At 49.9% G+C, this 15301-nt stretch overlaps 1 pseudogene; it reads left to right on the top strand.

Moving 5' to 3' along the window:
- Positions 1-2057: 2057 nt before the first annotated feature.
- Positions 2058-3006, top strand: LOC128967674 (olfactory receptor 14A16-like; annotated as a pseudogene).
- Positions 3007-15301: the final 12295 nt, after the last annotated feature.

The raw sequence follows: 15301 nt of genomic DNA, 5'->3' as shown, positions 1-15301 counted from the left end.
AGCATCACCCCAAGGCTTTGTGTTTCAAAGACGAACCAAGGAGGATGGAGAGAGAGCAGGAAAGGAAGGTGCCAGCAAGGAGGGGCAGATGGGGGATGACTCCAGCCTGCAGGGAAAGAGGCTCAGGACATGCAGCAGCAGAGGACAGCCTGAGGTGCAGATGCCAGAGAGCTGTGCAAGAGCTGAAAGCCTCCTGGCAGAGCCAAGCTCTTCATGCCTGTGGTTGTGGCTCTTGCCAATGATCTCTATGAGGAGACAACTCCTCCTGCCAGCCCTCATTGCCGCCTTGTGCATCCTCAGGAGCCTGGCAGGGCTTGTGCCATAGTCCTGCCATTGACGTTGGTACTCTCCATACTACCCTGCTCCAGGAAGAGCCCTGAGGGGTGAGTGAAGGACAGGATATGCCTATCCAGGGGTCAGGGCTCAGGGTTTGACCATCTACTTTACTGAAACACCTCGAGGATTACTCAGAATCAGAGCCAGCTTCACTTCTTGTCCTGACCTCTCATCACTGCCTTCAGTTCTCTACTCTAACCACAGCCTGGAGATACTTTGCCAGTAGTGTCCTCAATGGGAAGCATCATCGCTACAAGATACTTCAGAGTCTGAATCTAACTTTGACTTCTTGAGAGGTTTCATCATCTTTCTCCCAGTCTCTGATGTTTACACGGCACCCAAGCCAGCAGAGGGATCATTACATGCCTTGGGTTGGTCCTCTGCTGCTCAGCTGGGCTGGGCTCTGTGGCTGCAGGGATGTGCTAGAAAACAAGCAGGAGAGAAAAGAGAGAGCTCTGGCAGGGAGCTGCTCCTCTGCACTGTACAGCAGGGCTGAGGGCACTGCCAGGAGATCTCAGGAAGATGAAGAAGGTAGAGAAAGCTTCAAGGTGTCCAGGAGGGTGACTGAGAGCTCAGAGGAGAAGTCACTGCAGCCACTGACATGGTGAGTCTGTGGGTGCAGGGCAGGGCAGGGCAGGGCAGGGCAGGGTCCTTGTGCTGTGGAGAGGGAGCTGCCCTGGCCACAACTGCTCACAGTTCTAGCTCCCCCCTGGGCATTTCTGAGGAGGTTTTCCAGAACAACATCCAGGCAGCATTTTCCTGGAAGGGAAGGAGTCTTGGCTTTGAATGTTGATCACCTTGGTGTGCTGGGTGGGCAGTGTGAGACTAGAGTTTATTTCTCTACTCTGCAGAAAGGTCTCATTAGCCTTTTTCTGAGCTGCTCCTGAGTCCCTGCACATCCAGAGCTGCCCCTGGGTAGTGTCCTGAGGCTGGGAGGGGTCTGCAGCTCAGAGCTGAGCATACAGCAGGTGGGCTGGGCTCTGTCAGCAGGGACCGGGAGGAGAGCTGGGCACACAGAAGCAGCTACTAGCAGGGACAGCTGCAGTCAGCACAGACTTGGGCAGCAGGGCAGAGTGATCTGCTGCCAGGGATGCCCTGGCAAGGGGGATAAGGCACCTCTGTGCCATTCTCTGCACTGCAGACACACTTCCCAATGCAGCCTTTTGCTCTTCTCTTCTCCCCAGCACAGGCAGTGCCCTCAAAGCTATGGGCTCCAGGGAATCAGTCAGCACCTTGGCAGCTGACATTCAGCTGAAGGCTCCTGGAGTGTGCACACAAAAGGATGACAAAAGCTCTTCAGTGCCATCCTGGGAGCTGCAGAGAGCAGAGCTGGCCAAGGAGAAGGCTTCAGCCCAAGCCTTTCTCTCTTCCCTTCATTGTCTCTGCAGCACTGCAGTGCTCTTCCCTCATTCTCCATCCATCCACAGCACTCTTGCTCTGGGGCATTGCTGTTGGCATGTGGTCACTTTGTGTGCTGACACTGACTCCGCAAGTGGTGCCCCAGAGCTGTCTGCATGGAAACTAAGTGTCCAAGATTCATTGGAAGCTGTGCTGAAGATGCAAAGTTTGGGGGTGGTGGGGAATGAGCTGATCCATTGGTGCTGCAGCTCAGGGAGGAGGTGTTCTGTGAGCACTGCAATCTTGGTGTGCAGAGAGAAGTGTTCCCTGACTTGTCCCTGCCTTTACCTCCTTGCACAGGTCTCCATGGGCAGAGGCAGCAGATGGCCAACAGCAGCTCCATCTCCCACTTCCTCCTGCTGCCATTGGCAGGCACAAGGCAGCTGCAGCTCTTGCACTTCTGCCTCTTCCTGGCCATCTACCTGGCTGCCCTGCTGGGCAATGGCCTCATCATCAGCACCATAGCCTCTGACCAACACCTCCACACCCCCATGTACTTCTTCCTCCTCAATCTCTCCATCCTTGACCTGTGTACTATCTCCACAACTATCCCTAAGTCCATGGACAATTCCCTGAGGAACACCAGGGACATCTCCTATGCAGGAGATCTCTTATTTGGGATGTGCTGCTCAGGTCTTTCTTTATGTTTTTTTCCTTTAAGCAGAGTTTTCTCTCCTCACCACCATGTCCTACGATCGCTATGTTGCCATCTGCAGACCCCTGCACTATGAGACCCTCCTGGGCAGCAGAGTTTGTGTCCACCTGGCTGCAGTTGCCTGGGCCTCTGGGGCTCTCAATTCTCTGCTGCACACAGCCAATACATTTTCCCTGCCCCTCTGCCAGGGCAATGCTGTGGAGCAGTTCTTCTGTGAAATCCCCCACATCCTCAAGCTCTCCTGCTCAACATCCTACCTCAGGGAACTTCGGCTGATTGTGTTCAGTCTCTTTTTGGGTTTTGTCTGTTTTGTGTTCATTGTGGTGTCCTATGTGCAGATCTTCAGGGCAGTGCTGAGGATCCCCTCTCAGCAGGAACGCCACAAAGCCTTTGCCACCTGCCTGCCTCACCTGGTTGTGCTTTCCCTGTTTATCACCACTGTCGTCTCTGCGTACCTGAAGCCCTCCTCCATCTCCTCTCAGTCCCTGGATCTGTCAGTGGCTGTTCTGTACTCAGTGGTGCCTGCAGCAGTGAACCCTCTCATCTACAGCCTGAGGAACCAGGAGCTGAAGGCTGCCCTGAGCAAACTGATCCGTGGCTGCTTTCAGAAGCAATAAACTGTTTGTCTTCTCCTGCAGAGCAGTTCTGATGTCACTCAGTGCAGGCCCAGCCAGGCTGCTCCAGTTCTGGCTGCTGCTGCTGGTGTTACCCTTGTGAGAATGTTGTTCCCACACAAATGTCCGAAGTCCAAACAAGGTCCCTTTAATCCCTCCAAGTACACATCAGGCCTTGCCCCAATAAAAACTGGATCCCCTATTCCTTCCCACTCTAGAGTGGCCTAGGCTTTTTCTAAACTTAACCACTTAGACTTCTCCCAGTACAGACTGGACCCCATTCCAGTACAAGCTGTATTCCATTGCCACATCCCAGTACAGTCTGGGACTCCTGCCAGTACATCCTGGGTTCCTTTAAACCCTCCCACCACAGGTTGGGCTCTGTCACAGTCACAACTCCCTCCCCTAATTATACCAGAGTCCAGACTGGGCCAGCTCCCATTTCACACTGGGTCCCATTAACATCTCCAAGGTCAGCCCTGGCCTTGTCCCACTAAAAACTGATTCCACTCATCCCATCCTGTGCTCGTGAATATTTGTATCACTGCTCTGGACGAGGGATGGAGGCACCATCAGCAGTGTGCAGATGACCCCAAGCTGAGTGGTGCTGTTGAGATGGCAGAGGGACAGGATGGCATCCAGAGGGAGCTGGACAGGCTGGAGAGGTGGTGCCCAGGTGAGGCATTGCCATCTCCCAGTACAGTCTCCATCTCATTCCAGCACAAAGTGCATCTCCTGAAACCCTGATTCCATCCCAGGACAGACCAGGACCCATCTGTGCAAACTGATCCCCTGATGCCATCCCAGTTCAGACTGGGGCCCCCTCCGTGGACATGAACCTCCATGAACCTCTTTCAGCTCTCCCAGTATATCCTGGGTCATGTTCCAACACAATCTGAATCCCCTGGTCCCCTTCCAAAAAAGTCATGGCCTTTTCCCAGCACAAACTGGATCATCTTGCTCCATCCCAGCACACTCTGGGTCCCATTCCAGTACAAAGTGCATTCCTTGCTCCCCTCCCAGTACCAACTGCATCCCTCCATGAGTAAACTTCTCCCCTGCTTCCATCCCAGTACTGACTGGGCTCCCTCCCAGTACAAACTGCAGCTCCTGACTCCCTCCCAGTACACACTAGGCCTTGTCCCACTACTAACTGGTGTCCCTGATCCCATCCCATTGCAATCTTTGACAGACTGGGGACCATCCCAGTGCAAACTGGATCCTCTGGTCTCCTCCCACTACAGACATGGTTTGGTCCTAGAATGAAGTTGAAGCCTTGGCCCCCTCCCAGTTCCAGCTGCAGCCCTCCCAGTGCAAACCAGATGACAGGACTGCTTCCCAGTACAGACTGTGCCTGCTCCAAGTAAAAGTTGCCCCACCTGAACTCATCCCAGCACCAGACTGGGACTCTCCCAGTAAAAAATCTATCTCCTTACCCTGTCCCAGTAGAGTCTGAGCCCCAGCCCAGCCCAAAGTGGGTCCCACGAACATCTCCCAGTACAGACTGGGCTTACCTGATTCCATCCCAGTACAGACCAGGCTTCACTCCACTACAAACTGGATCCCCTTGCTCACTTCCAGTACTGACTGCATCCCTCCAAGTGGAAAATGCATACTCTGACCCCTCCCAGTACAGACTCTACTCTCTCCCATTACAAACTGGATCCCTTAGCACCTTCCCAGTTCACTCTGCACTTGTTCCAGTACAAATTGGATCTCCTGAACCCCTCCCAGTGTAGCCTGTGCCATGTGCCAGTATAAACTGGTTTGCTTTTCCACTTTCAGTTTGCACTTGGCTCTCTACCACTACTAACTGGATACTCTATCCCTCTCCCAGTACAGACTGGAGCTTCCTCCCAGTACAGACTGGAGGCCTTGCTGCTTCCTAGTACAGTTTGTGACACCTCCCAATGAAACCTGACCCCATGGCCTCTCCCAATAAGGATTGGCCCCTCCCAGTACCTTTTGAAAGCCCTAATCCTGTCCCAGTACATCCTAGGCCTTGTCCAAGTCAAAACTGCATCCTTTGATCTCCTCCAATAGACACTGGGACTTCGTTCAGTACAAACTAGATCCAGTTGCCTCCTCCCAGCACAGACTAAGTCCCTTCCCCGTATAAACGGGATTGCTTTAACCACACTCAGTACACACTGGCCTCTCTCCCAGTACAGACTGGATCCTCTGACACCTTTCCCACATGCACTTGGCCCCATCCTAGTAAAAACTGGATCCCCTGATTCCCCCCCAGTACAGCCTGATCCCATCACACTCTCTCTAGACAGTCCCCCAAGCCCTGTCCCTACCTTTTGTTCCTCCCCTGACCTAAGTGCCCTGCTCTAACCCAAAGGAGCTGAGCCCATTCCTCACCTCACCCTTTCCAGCTCAGCCCCTCCAAAACCTATCCCTCCCCCACAGCTGGCCCTCACCTGAACCCAGCCCAGCACCCTCAGCAGGACACCAAAGCCTCAGCTCTGAGCCCTCAGCCCTCCCTGGGACAGCTCCTTCCTGTGCTCTGACCTCTCACCTGCAAGCCCTCACACTCTTGAGTGACTCTGCTTGGCCCCTGGCTGGGAGCTCCCAGAGCAGCCTCATGGCCTTGGAAGAGGAGCAGGAGGTGACTTGTAGCTGAGCAGCTGCTGGAGCCCAGGAGCAGATGGGTGGCAATGCCATGGGCAGCTCAGCTGTGCCTCAGCATCTCCTGCACAGCAGCAGGCACAAGGCTGTGCAGGGGCTGGGAGGTCACTGCTGGCTCAGCAGCTGCTAGGGCAGCAGCAGCAAGAGGGCAGGAAAGGCACTGGGAGGTCACTTCTGGCTGCAGCAGCTACTAGGGCAGCCCCTGACTCCTGCCTGGCCTCTGTGCTTTTGACCTGCCAGCTGCCAGAGTCCCCAGCAGGCCAGCAGAAGGCATGTGGTGGGCAAGTGACTTGTGGCACTCCCTGTCCCTAAGCAGCTGCATCTGGCCTCTGCAGGAAGAGCCTTGCAGCTGGCTTGGCACCTGCCTGCCCCCTGAGTGCCTGAGGGGACAGCAGCAGGGACAGGCCTTGGCTGTGGCCAATGCAGAAGCTGAAAGGCAGCAGCAGGGAGCTGCCTTGAAGGCCCTGCAGAGCTTTCTTGTGGCTGCTCAGCTCCCAGGCCACAAGCAGGCTGAGGGCTTGGGGCAGCATTGGGAGCTGAGGGATGGCTGAGAAGCTGCTAGGGCAGGAGAAGGCAGATGGGCAGGAGGGGAAGGGGAGGGCACTGCAAACTTCAATCCCTTGGTGCCATTGGCCATGGGCAGGCCCAGGGCTGGGCTGGGGACTGTGCCATCCCTTGTGCCTACCAAACTGAAAGGCAGCAGCAGGGAGGTGCCTTGGGGCTTGCTTTGCAGCTGGAGGTTGTGCTGTGGCCCCAGGCAGAAAGGCCTCTGGCAGGGACCATTGCCAATGGGCTGGGATGGAGCAGAGCCTGAGCACAGTGCAGAAGGCCAAGTGCAGCTGGGCTGTGGCAGGAGGAGTGTGGCCACCCAGACACAGGGGTTGTGCTCCCCTGCACTCAGCACTGCTCTGCCGCATCTGGATTCTTGGTGTCCGGCTTTGGAAATTCCTCTTTCTGGAGGAATGAAGAAGAAGTGAAGAGGCTCCAGAGGGTATCTGGCAGGACTGGAGTGGAGACACAGAGAGCTTAGGGCTTCTGGAACCTTGTGAAGTGCAAACTCAGGCAAAACAGTTGCAATGTGCACCTGCCTGAAGGCTGCTGCTGCTGGAGCTTTTGGTGTTGGTGGGAAGGGAAGAGAAGAAAACCTCCATAAGGTGCAACTTGTAAGGTTCAGAGCGGAGGTGAGGACAAATAAAAGTCACTCCAAGGGTATCCTTGTGGTCCAAGAAGTCCTGGATCTGTGTTTCAAAAAATGGCCATGGAGAGCAGAGAGAGAGCAGGGAGGGTACAGAAATGTCATGGTGAGAGCTGGTAGGAAAGCAAGATGGGTGTCAAGAGCATGGAGGGAAAGAGCTGCAGGCATGGGGCAGTGTAGCACCACCTGCAAGACTGAAAGCTCAACAGAACTGAGGTCTTTCTCCTGCTGTCTATGGCAGGTGCCTCTGCCACCAAGGCCAAGGAGATGAAACTTGACTTGGAGCCTCTCTGGCTCTGCCTGCCCAGGCTCTGTGCTCAGGGCTTGGTCTTTGTGCTGCAGAAACCAAAGCCAGTGTGCGGCACAGTGCAGGACAAGCTGTGGTGGAGATGGCAATGGGCAGTGGCAAGGCTGGAAGTGCTCAAGAGACCCCAAGGCTTTGCCTTCTTGGCTGTGGCAATCATCCAGCAGCAAGGAATGGGGGAATGGAATAAAGGTCGAAGTGGGGAGATTCAGACTGGAGGTGAGGAAGAAGTTCTTCCCCATGAGAGTGGTGAGACCCTGGAATGGGTTGTCCAGGGAGGTGGTTGAGGCTCCATCCTTGGAGGTGTTTAAGGCCATGCTGGATGAGGCTCTGGCCAGCCTGATCTAGTGTGAGGTGTCCCTGCCCATGGCAGGGGGTTTGGAACTGGATGATCCTTGTGGTCCCTTCCAACCTTGACTGATTCTATGATTCTAAGGGCTGTGAGGAGACTTCCTAAGGTATCAGGGGGGCCTCCCTGCTTCCTTCAACACCTCCAGCAAGGCTGGGAACTCTCATCCCTTTGGCCTTCACTCAGCATCACAAACCCCACACCCCACAGCACCTCAGGAGCCCTGACCCATCCATGAGGGACAGGATCTGCCTGCCCAGACTCTGTGCTCAGCCTTTGGCCTTTCTGCTCCAGGAACCAAAGCCAGACTTTGCTCTCCTGCACTTTGCCTTTGTCTGCCTGCACTCATGGCCTCCATTGAGCTGCTCTAAGGAGCCCTTGGGAGCCTTTGTTGCTAAGGATCCTCAGTGAGGCCAATCAATGCTTCAAGGTACTTTGTGTTTTCCTGCTGACTTCTTCAGATGTTTCTTCAGTCTTCTCTCACTACCTGAGCAATGAGTCCCAAGTGCCCTAAGGAGCTGTTTGTGTCTCTGTTGTTTTCTTTCATGTCTTCTTCAAGATTCCAAAGTGCACCTCACACAGCTCCATTTTTTTGTGTCAAGGATAAAAATTTTATTAGTTTTCAGTTTAGAGCAGAGATGATAATTCCCCAAGTGACACTGACCCAGGCTGTCTCACCAGGACATCTGCACTTGCAGCAAAATCTGTCCTTCAGGTCTGACATGAATGGACAGCTTTGCTCCTCACCCTCCCCAACCTCCCCATTCCTGTCATTGCCCACCTGGGACTTCCATCACTGCTCCTTGCATCAGACTTCTTCACTGCTCTCTGCAGCTGGAGCCCACAGCTCCATGGCACCAGCTCCCCCCTGCTCTCCTTACAGAACTGGCTGCACACAGCCCCAGAAGAATTGTTGCTCTTTGCAAGCAAAGCAAAGCAAAGGCTGAGAAAGTTCCCTCAGCAATCCAAGGTCTCTGCAACCATCTGCTCCACATAAGCTGTCTCTCAGCAGCTTGCCTGTCCACAAGGATGAAACAAAGCCATCAAGTTTTGACCTAGCTGTGATTTCTCAGCCAGTCAAAAGTTCTTGAGAGTGAGGAGATGCAAAGTTTGGATCCTAGCAGCCCTTCCTCATTAACCACTTTGCAATTAAAAAGGCAATTCAGCAGAATGTGTTCTAATCAAACAGCCTCTGAATTACATAGTGGAGACAGACAAGGCTCACTCTGCCCCCTTGGTCCCTTTTCAAGCCTCAATGTATTTCTTCAGTGTCATGGTGGATTGTGAGAAGTCTTTTGTCCTGTTTCTCCGGGTTGCTATAGCAGGATGATGAGATCAGGGTGGAGGTGGAGGTTCTGCTGTAAACTAAGTCATCACTCAACATGGATCTGCAGGCTGTCCCCATGCAGACACAACCTTTCCCAACACATCTGACTATGGTTTCAGGAATGTCTTCTGAGTTGATTCCAAGGGGGTCAATGTTTTTTTCCCCATCCAAACAGATGTCTTGAGTTTCAAGAGGATTGCTTCCACCAATGAAACCTTGTTGTTCTTGCCCAGTGCAGGCATTTCCATCACTTCTGGGACAATTGCCCTCCTTTGGATGCTCCCACACCCCATGCTCTCAGGGACAGATTTACTCCTAGGGCAGTAGCTAGGTCTGTATCGGGTACAGAATGCTTGTTTGTGGGGAGGACCCAGTGGACAATCTCATCACTTTCTGTCTGAGGTGGGAAGTTCATTGTGTCCATGGATGAAATGCTTCAATTCTGAAGCATTTTCCCATATCAGTTGATGAGTCTCAGCAGGTTGGGTTCCTCCATGCCCTGCCTCCAGGTCACTGTGACCTGAGGGAGTTATGCTGGGATAAGAAGTTACCTGATAATGGGAACTTGGTAAAATGTTGTGCAGAATTGTATAATCTTTTATTTTTGTCTGACATTTGTTTAAGTCTTGGTAAGATCTATGTGTTCCTTGTTCTGTAGCCAATCATAAGTTTACAACTGTTGTTTGGACGTGTCTAATAACCAATCACAAGTTGACTTTTGATTTCATTAATCTATATAAAGAAAAACCTTTATACAGTAAAGTGACACCTTGCTTGCACCAAGCTGTGTCCCATCTCAGCATCGCAGTAAAATGGTGACCTCTGATGTGATGGAGGTGATTAGCTGCAAGACTGCGATCCTGCCGCGAGTCCCACAGAACTTTGAATGAGCTGCTGAAAGGAAGCAGGACACCAGCCGGCACAAATCATCCCTCCAGGAAGTGAGGTGAGCTGTGGGAAACGATGGGGAATCAAGCATTCTCCCTGGAAAGAAACGTTTATGAATTAATGGATAAGCTCCTTAGAAAGCATGGCAGATTTATTTCTGGCCATGATCTTAATGTCATGATGAAGTGGGTGCAAACAAACATCCTGACATTTACAGAATCTAGTATGTTTACATGTGAGATTTGGGACCAGGCGGGAATGAAGTTATGAGACGCTGCTACGACAGGGAATGCCGAGGCGCAGCGCATGCTCCCATGGTGGCAGGTCATATTTGAGAGGCTTAAAGTGCAAGAAAGGAAATTGAGACAGATCATTGAAGGAGCTCAGGCTCCTTCTCCATTATCTTCCAAGCTGCCACCAAAGCCAAAACCATGAACTAAGACTTTGGGTGCATACGCAGCAAAATACCCCCACCCCCCCCCTGAAGAAAGACCCCCTAGACTGAGGTCCTGTTGATTCTGAGCAGGAGCCAGACCTTTATCCTGTGGACCCTCATGATTTGTGGGCTTCCATAAAATGACAGGCTCTGAAAGAGGGGGATATTGAAGTGGCTAATACAATAGTAGCCCCTGTAATATATCCAGGAAGAGGGGGAAATCCTCAATGGGAAGCCTTGTCCTTTTCGGTAATCAAAGAACTCCGTTGCTCCGTCATGGAGCATGGACTTTCTTCACCTTATTTTTCCCGCCTTTTGACATCAGTGTGTGACACACATATAATGACACCACATGACTTAAGATCCTTGGCCAGCTTTTGCTAACTCCCACTGAATATACCTTGTGAGAATCTCAGTGGAGAAAGGGACTTCAAGCCCTTCTGCTTACATATGCAGGACATAATAACGCTGCTTTAGCAGCACTCACTCTCGACCATCTCATGGGTATGGGTCAGCATACAGATCTGGCAGCGCAGGCACACGATTGCCTGCGGGAAGCTTTAGAGGTAACTCGTGAGGAGGCGAGAAAAGCTTTCCTCAAGGTTCCGGACTCTCAAAGACCACAGAAGGCTTTTACAAATGTCACCCAAAATCCCCAGGAAACTGATATACAATTTGCGGACAGACTTAAACAAGCTTTAGAGTGCCATGTTGATAATCAGGAAGCATGGGATATATTGTTATTGAAATTAGCTGTGGAAAATGTGAATGCTGATTGTAGAAAATTGTTAAAATCTCTGCCTAACCAAAATCCTACTTTAATTGAAATGATTGAGGCTTGTAACAGAATTGGTATGGTAGAGCATAAATATGAAGCTATGGCTGCTGCATTTGTGGCTATGAAAGGACCGATAAATATGGGAGTTTGTTATGGCTGTGGTAAGCCAGGACACCTTAAAAAGCATTGCAGGGCAACAAGGAATGGGACTAGACCGAAACCGTTAGAGGTATGCCTAAAATGTCGGAAAGGGAGACATTATACCAACCAATGTCAGTCTAGGTATGATTCTCAAGGGCAGCCGATACAAGGAAACAGCGCAGAGTGCGGGATGGCGCCGCATGCAGACACAAATTCCACAGCCATTGCTTTACAACCACATGCTGGGGGTACCCCCATCTCAAGCCTCCATCCAGCAACAACAGGAAGCACAGGGCTGGACCTGGCAACCTCCCACACAGTAACCTTGCTTGATTCTACGGTACATTTACTACCAACAGATGTGTCAGACCCCCTTCCAGAAAAAACTCAGGCACTGATATTAGGTAGACCGTCAACAACATTATCAGGGCTTTTTGTGCTCCCTGGGGTTGTTGACTCTGATAGCATGGACAAAATTCAGATTATGGCATGGACCCCGTTTCTTCCCTGCACAGTACTGAAGGGAAGTTGTATTGCACAGCTATTGTTGTTCCCCTTAGGATTAGAACATCCCCCTACAGAGGGACACCCTAGAAATAAAGGAGGATTCAGATCTACTGGGGACCCACAGATTCTGTGGGTACAGACTATTTCTCAAAAACATCCTATCTGTCAATGTGTCCTGATGTATGGTCAACAGAAAATAGTGCTTAGTGGCATTATGGATACTGGAGCAGATGTTACGGTGATTTCTAAAGCTAAGTGGCCCCCTCGCTGGCCCTTAGCCAGTGTATCTCAGGTGCTGGCAGGAATAGGGAGAACTGGAGAGAGTCTCAAACTTACTTCAGATTCAAGGCCCTGAAGGGCATATAGCATCTGTGAAACCTTTTGTTCTGCCTGTGCCTATGGTGCTGTGGGGTCATGATGTGCTTTTACAATGGGGGATGACCATGAACACTCATTTTTAGAAGGGGCCGTTGTGGTGCGCGACACCCTCCAATTAACAGATACCCCTGTCTGGGTGGATCAGTGGCCCCGACCACTTGAAAAGCTCCATGCACTACAAGAATTGGTCACAGAGCAATTGAAAAAGGGCATATTGTACCCTCTAGAAGTCCATGGAACTCTCCTATCTTTGTTATCAAAAAACAAACAGGCAAGTGGCACTTACTCCATGATCTCAGAAAAATTAATGATGTTATGGAAGATATGGGAAGCCTCCAATCAGGGCTACCCTCACCTACAATGAACCCTCACCTACAATGATACCACGAGATTGGCTTTTAACTGTTATTGATCTAAAAGATTGCTTTTTTAGCATCCCTTTACATCAGTTCCAAACGTCAATATGCAACAACCATTACAGAGATATCATTGGGTTGTGCTTCCACAAGGAATGAAAAATAGCCCTACAATCTGTCAGTGGTATGTAGCAAAAACTCTTAGTCCTGTTCAAAACACATTTCCTAATGTGTTAGTATATCGTTATATGGATGACATCCTAGTGGCAGCACAAAACCCCGAGCTCCTGGAGAAAGCCATAGTTCTTGCAGTGACTACTGTAACTCAAGCAGGTTTTTGCGTAGCACCTGAAAAAATTCAAAATGTACCATCTTGGAGATATTTAGGGTGGTGGATACAAACTCAGTCAATTGTTCCACAACCTTTGCAAATCAGAACACATATTAAGACCCTTTATGATGTTCAAAAGCTGTTAGATACCATAAATTGATTTCATCCCCTCTTAGGAATTTCTAATGCAGACTTGGGCCCCTTGTTTGAATTGCTTAAGGGACATACTGATCTATGTTTCCCTCGTTCCCTAGGTTCCGAGGTGCTCCAATCTCTGCAAAAGGTTGCTATGACTATCGCCTCATGACAAGCCCATAGGTGGGCTCCTGAGTTACCCTTTTTTATGATTTTGCTAAACCCTGTCTGGCAACTACACACTTTGATTTTTCAATGGGATACGCAGAAATCAGATCCATTGCTTCTCATTGAATAGGTCTTTTTGCTGAACCAATCAACAAAAACTATCTTTTCACAACATGAAATGTTTGCCTCTTTAATTATCAAAGCCAGACAAACACTGTTAACTCTAACAGGAATGAGCTTTGAATGTATTTATTTGCCTGTCACTGATGCATATTTACAATGGCTTTATCAACAATCAGACGTTTTTGTCATAGCCTTAGCAGCTTACACAGGCTGATTTTCTATGTACCCGCCTTGGCATAAGTTGTTTAACCTTGACTTTTCTCTATTTCCTCTACCTAGGAGAAGTATCCAGCCACTACGTGCCATCACTGTTTTTACAGATGGGTCTGGAAAACTCATATGTCTGTAATTGTGTCTAAACAATGGTACCAGTCTAAACAATGGAAATCTGATGTTGCCACGGTTTTGGGCTCGCCTCACATAGTAGAATTAGCTGAAGTAGTACAAGTTTTTCAGAAATGGTCAGAGCCTTTTAATCTTGTCATTCATTCAGCTTATGTGACAGGTATTGTCCAAAGAGCTGAGGCTGCAGTATTGGAAGAAATCAATAATTTGCAATTATTTACCCTGTTACAGGAATTGGTGTTTCATTTGGATTCCAGAACACATCTTATTTTGTCATGCAGGTGAGATCTCATACTTCTTTACCTGGGTTTATTGCAGAAGGAAATCGTCAGGCTGATCTTATGATTTTGCCAGTACAGATATTGCCAGACCGCATTGCACAAGCGAAGCTTAGCCACTCTTTTTTCCACCAGAACACAGACGGACTCAAACGGCAATTTGGCCTCTCTTCACAGCAGGCTGCCAACATTATCACTGTGTGCCCTGATTGCCAGAAACTTTCCTTTCCCTCTGTTGCCAGCGGAGTTAACCCTAGAGGGTTACAGAGCTTGCAACTATGGCAAACAGACATTACACATTTTCCTGAATTCAGTAACCTTAAATCCATTCACTCATCCATTGACACCTTTTCAGGGGCTTATATGCCTCTTGTCATACAGGAGAAAAGTTCCGGGATGTCTGTAGACATTTTAGCTACAAAGTATCATAGAATCAAGAAGGCTGGAAGAGACCTCAAAGATCATCGAGTCCAACCTGTCACCCTACACCTCATGACTATCTAAACCACGGCACCAAGTGCCACGTCCAATCCCCTCTTGAACACCTCCAGGGATGGTGACTCCACCACCTCCCTGGGCAGCCCATTCCAATGGCCAACCACTCTCTCTGTGAAGAACTTTCTCCTCACCTCCAGCCTAAACCTCCCCTGGCGCAGCTTGAGACTGTGTCCTCTTGTTCTGGTGCTGGTTGCCTGGGAGAAGAGACCAACCCCCTCCTGGCTACAACCTCCCTTCAGGTAGTTGTAGACAGCAATGAGGTCACCCCTGAGCCTCCTTTTGTATGAGTCTTTGCTACACTGGGAATTGCCTCTCAAATAAAAACGGACAATGGCCCTGCTTATGTCTCTGCTGCCGCTAAGACCTTTTTTACCTCATGGGGTATTCCCCATATTACAGGTATTCCCCACTCTCCTATGGGTCAGTTGTTGATAGAACATTCCCACCAAACACTGAAACGACTTCTGCTGCAGCAGAAGGGGGAAATTGGGAGTACAACACCAGAGGAAAGATTACAGAAAGACTTATATGTTTTTAATTTTTTAAATTGTTCTCTATTAGATGATAACCCACCCATTGTTAGACATTTTAGTACTAATCCATCTTTGGAAGTGTGGGAGAAAGCACCAGTTTTGATTCATGATCCTGAGACAAGTAAGATCTTAGGCCCATATCCTTTAGTAACATGGGGCAGAGGTTATGCTTGTGTTTCAACAGAAAGAGGCCCTTGGTGGATCCCAGAAAAGAACGTTCGACCTTTTCGAGAGTCTCTAACGCATCAGGATGGCAATTCAATGGAAGAATAGCTGATAATGACAGTGGGAGGCCCACATGACTACCTCCTGAAAACAACTAAATTCATAACTGAATTTTTAGGAATTTAACAGATTATGATATTATTCTTTGTCTGATAACTTTTATTATGTTAGGGATAGGATTTGTAGAATCATGGGAAACCCTTTTCCCCCCTCCTTTGCCAAAAACTAATGTATGGATTACACTTGCTAATTTAACAGGCCAGGATACTTTATGTCTGGCTACTGCCTCTCCTGATAATCCCTTTTCTACTTGCCTTGTGGGATTGCCTTTGGATAACTGGCCAGTCCCATCAACTCTCTCTTCTGTGA

The sequence above is a fragment of the Indicator indicator genome, chromosome 6 (assembly GCF_027791375.1).
Source record: "Indicator indicator isolate 239-I01 chromosome 6, UM_Iind_1.1, whole genome shotgun sequence".
In the NCBI taxonomy this organism is placed as follows: domain Eukaryota; kingdom Metazoa; phylum Chordata; class Aves; order Piciformes; family Indicatoridae; genus Indicator; species Indicator indicator.
Note: the sequence above shows the minus strand (reverse complement) of the source record. Positions and strands in the feature narration are given on the sequence as shown.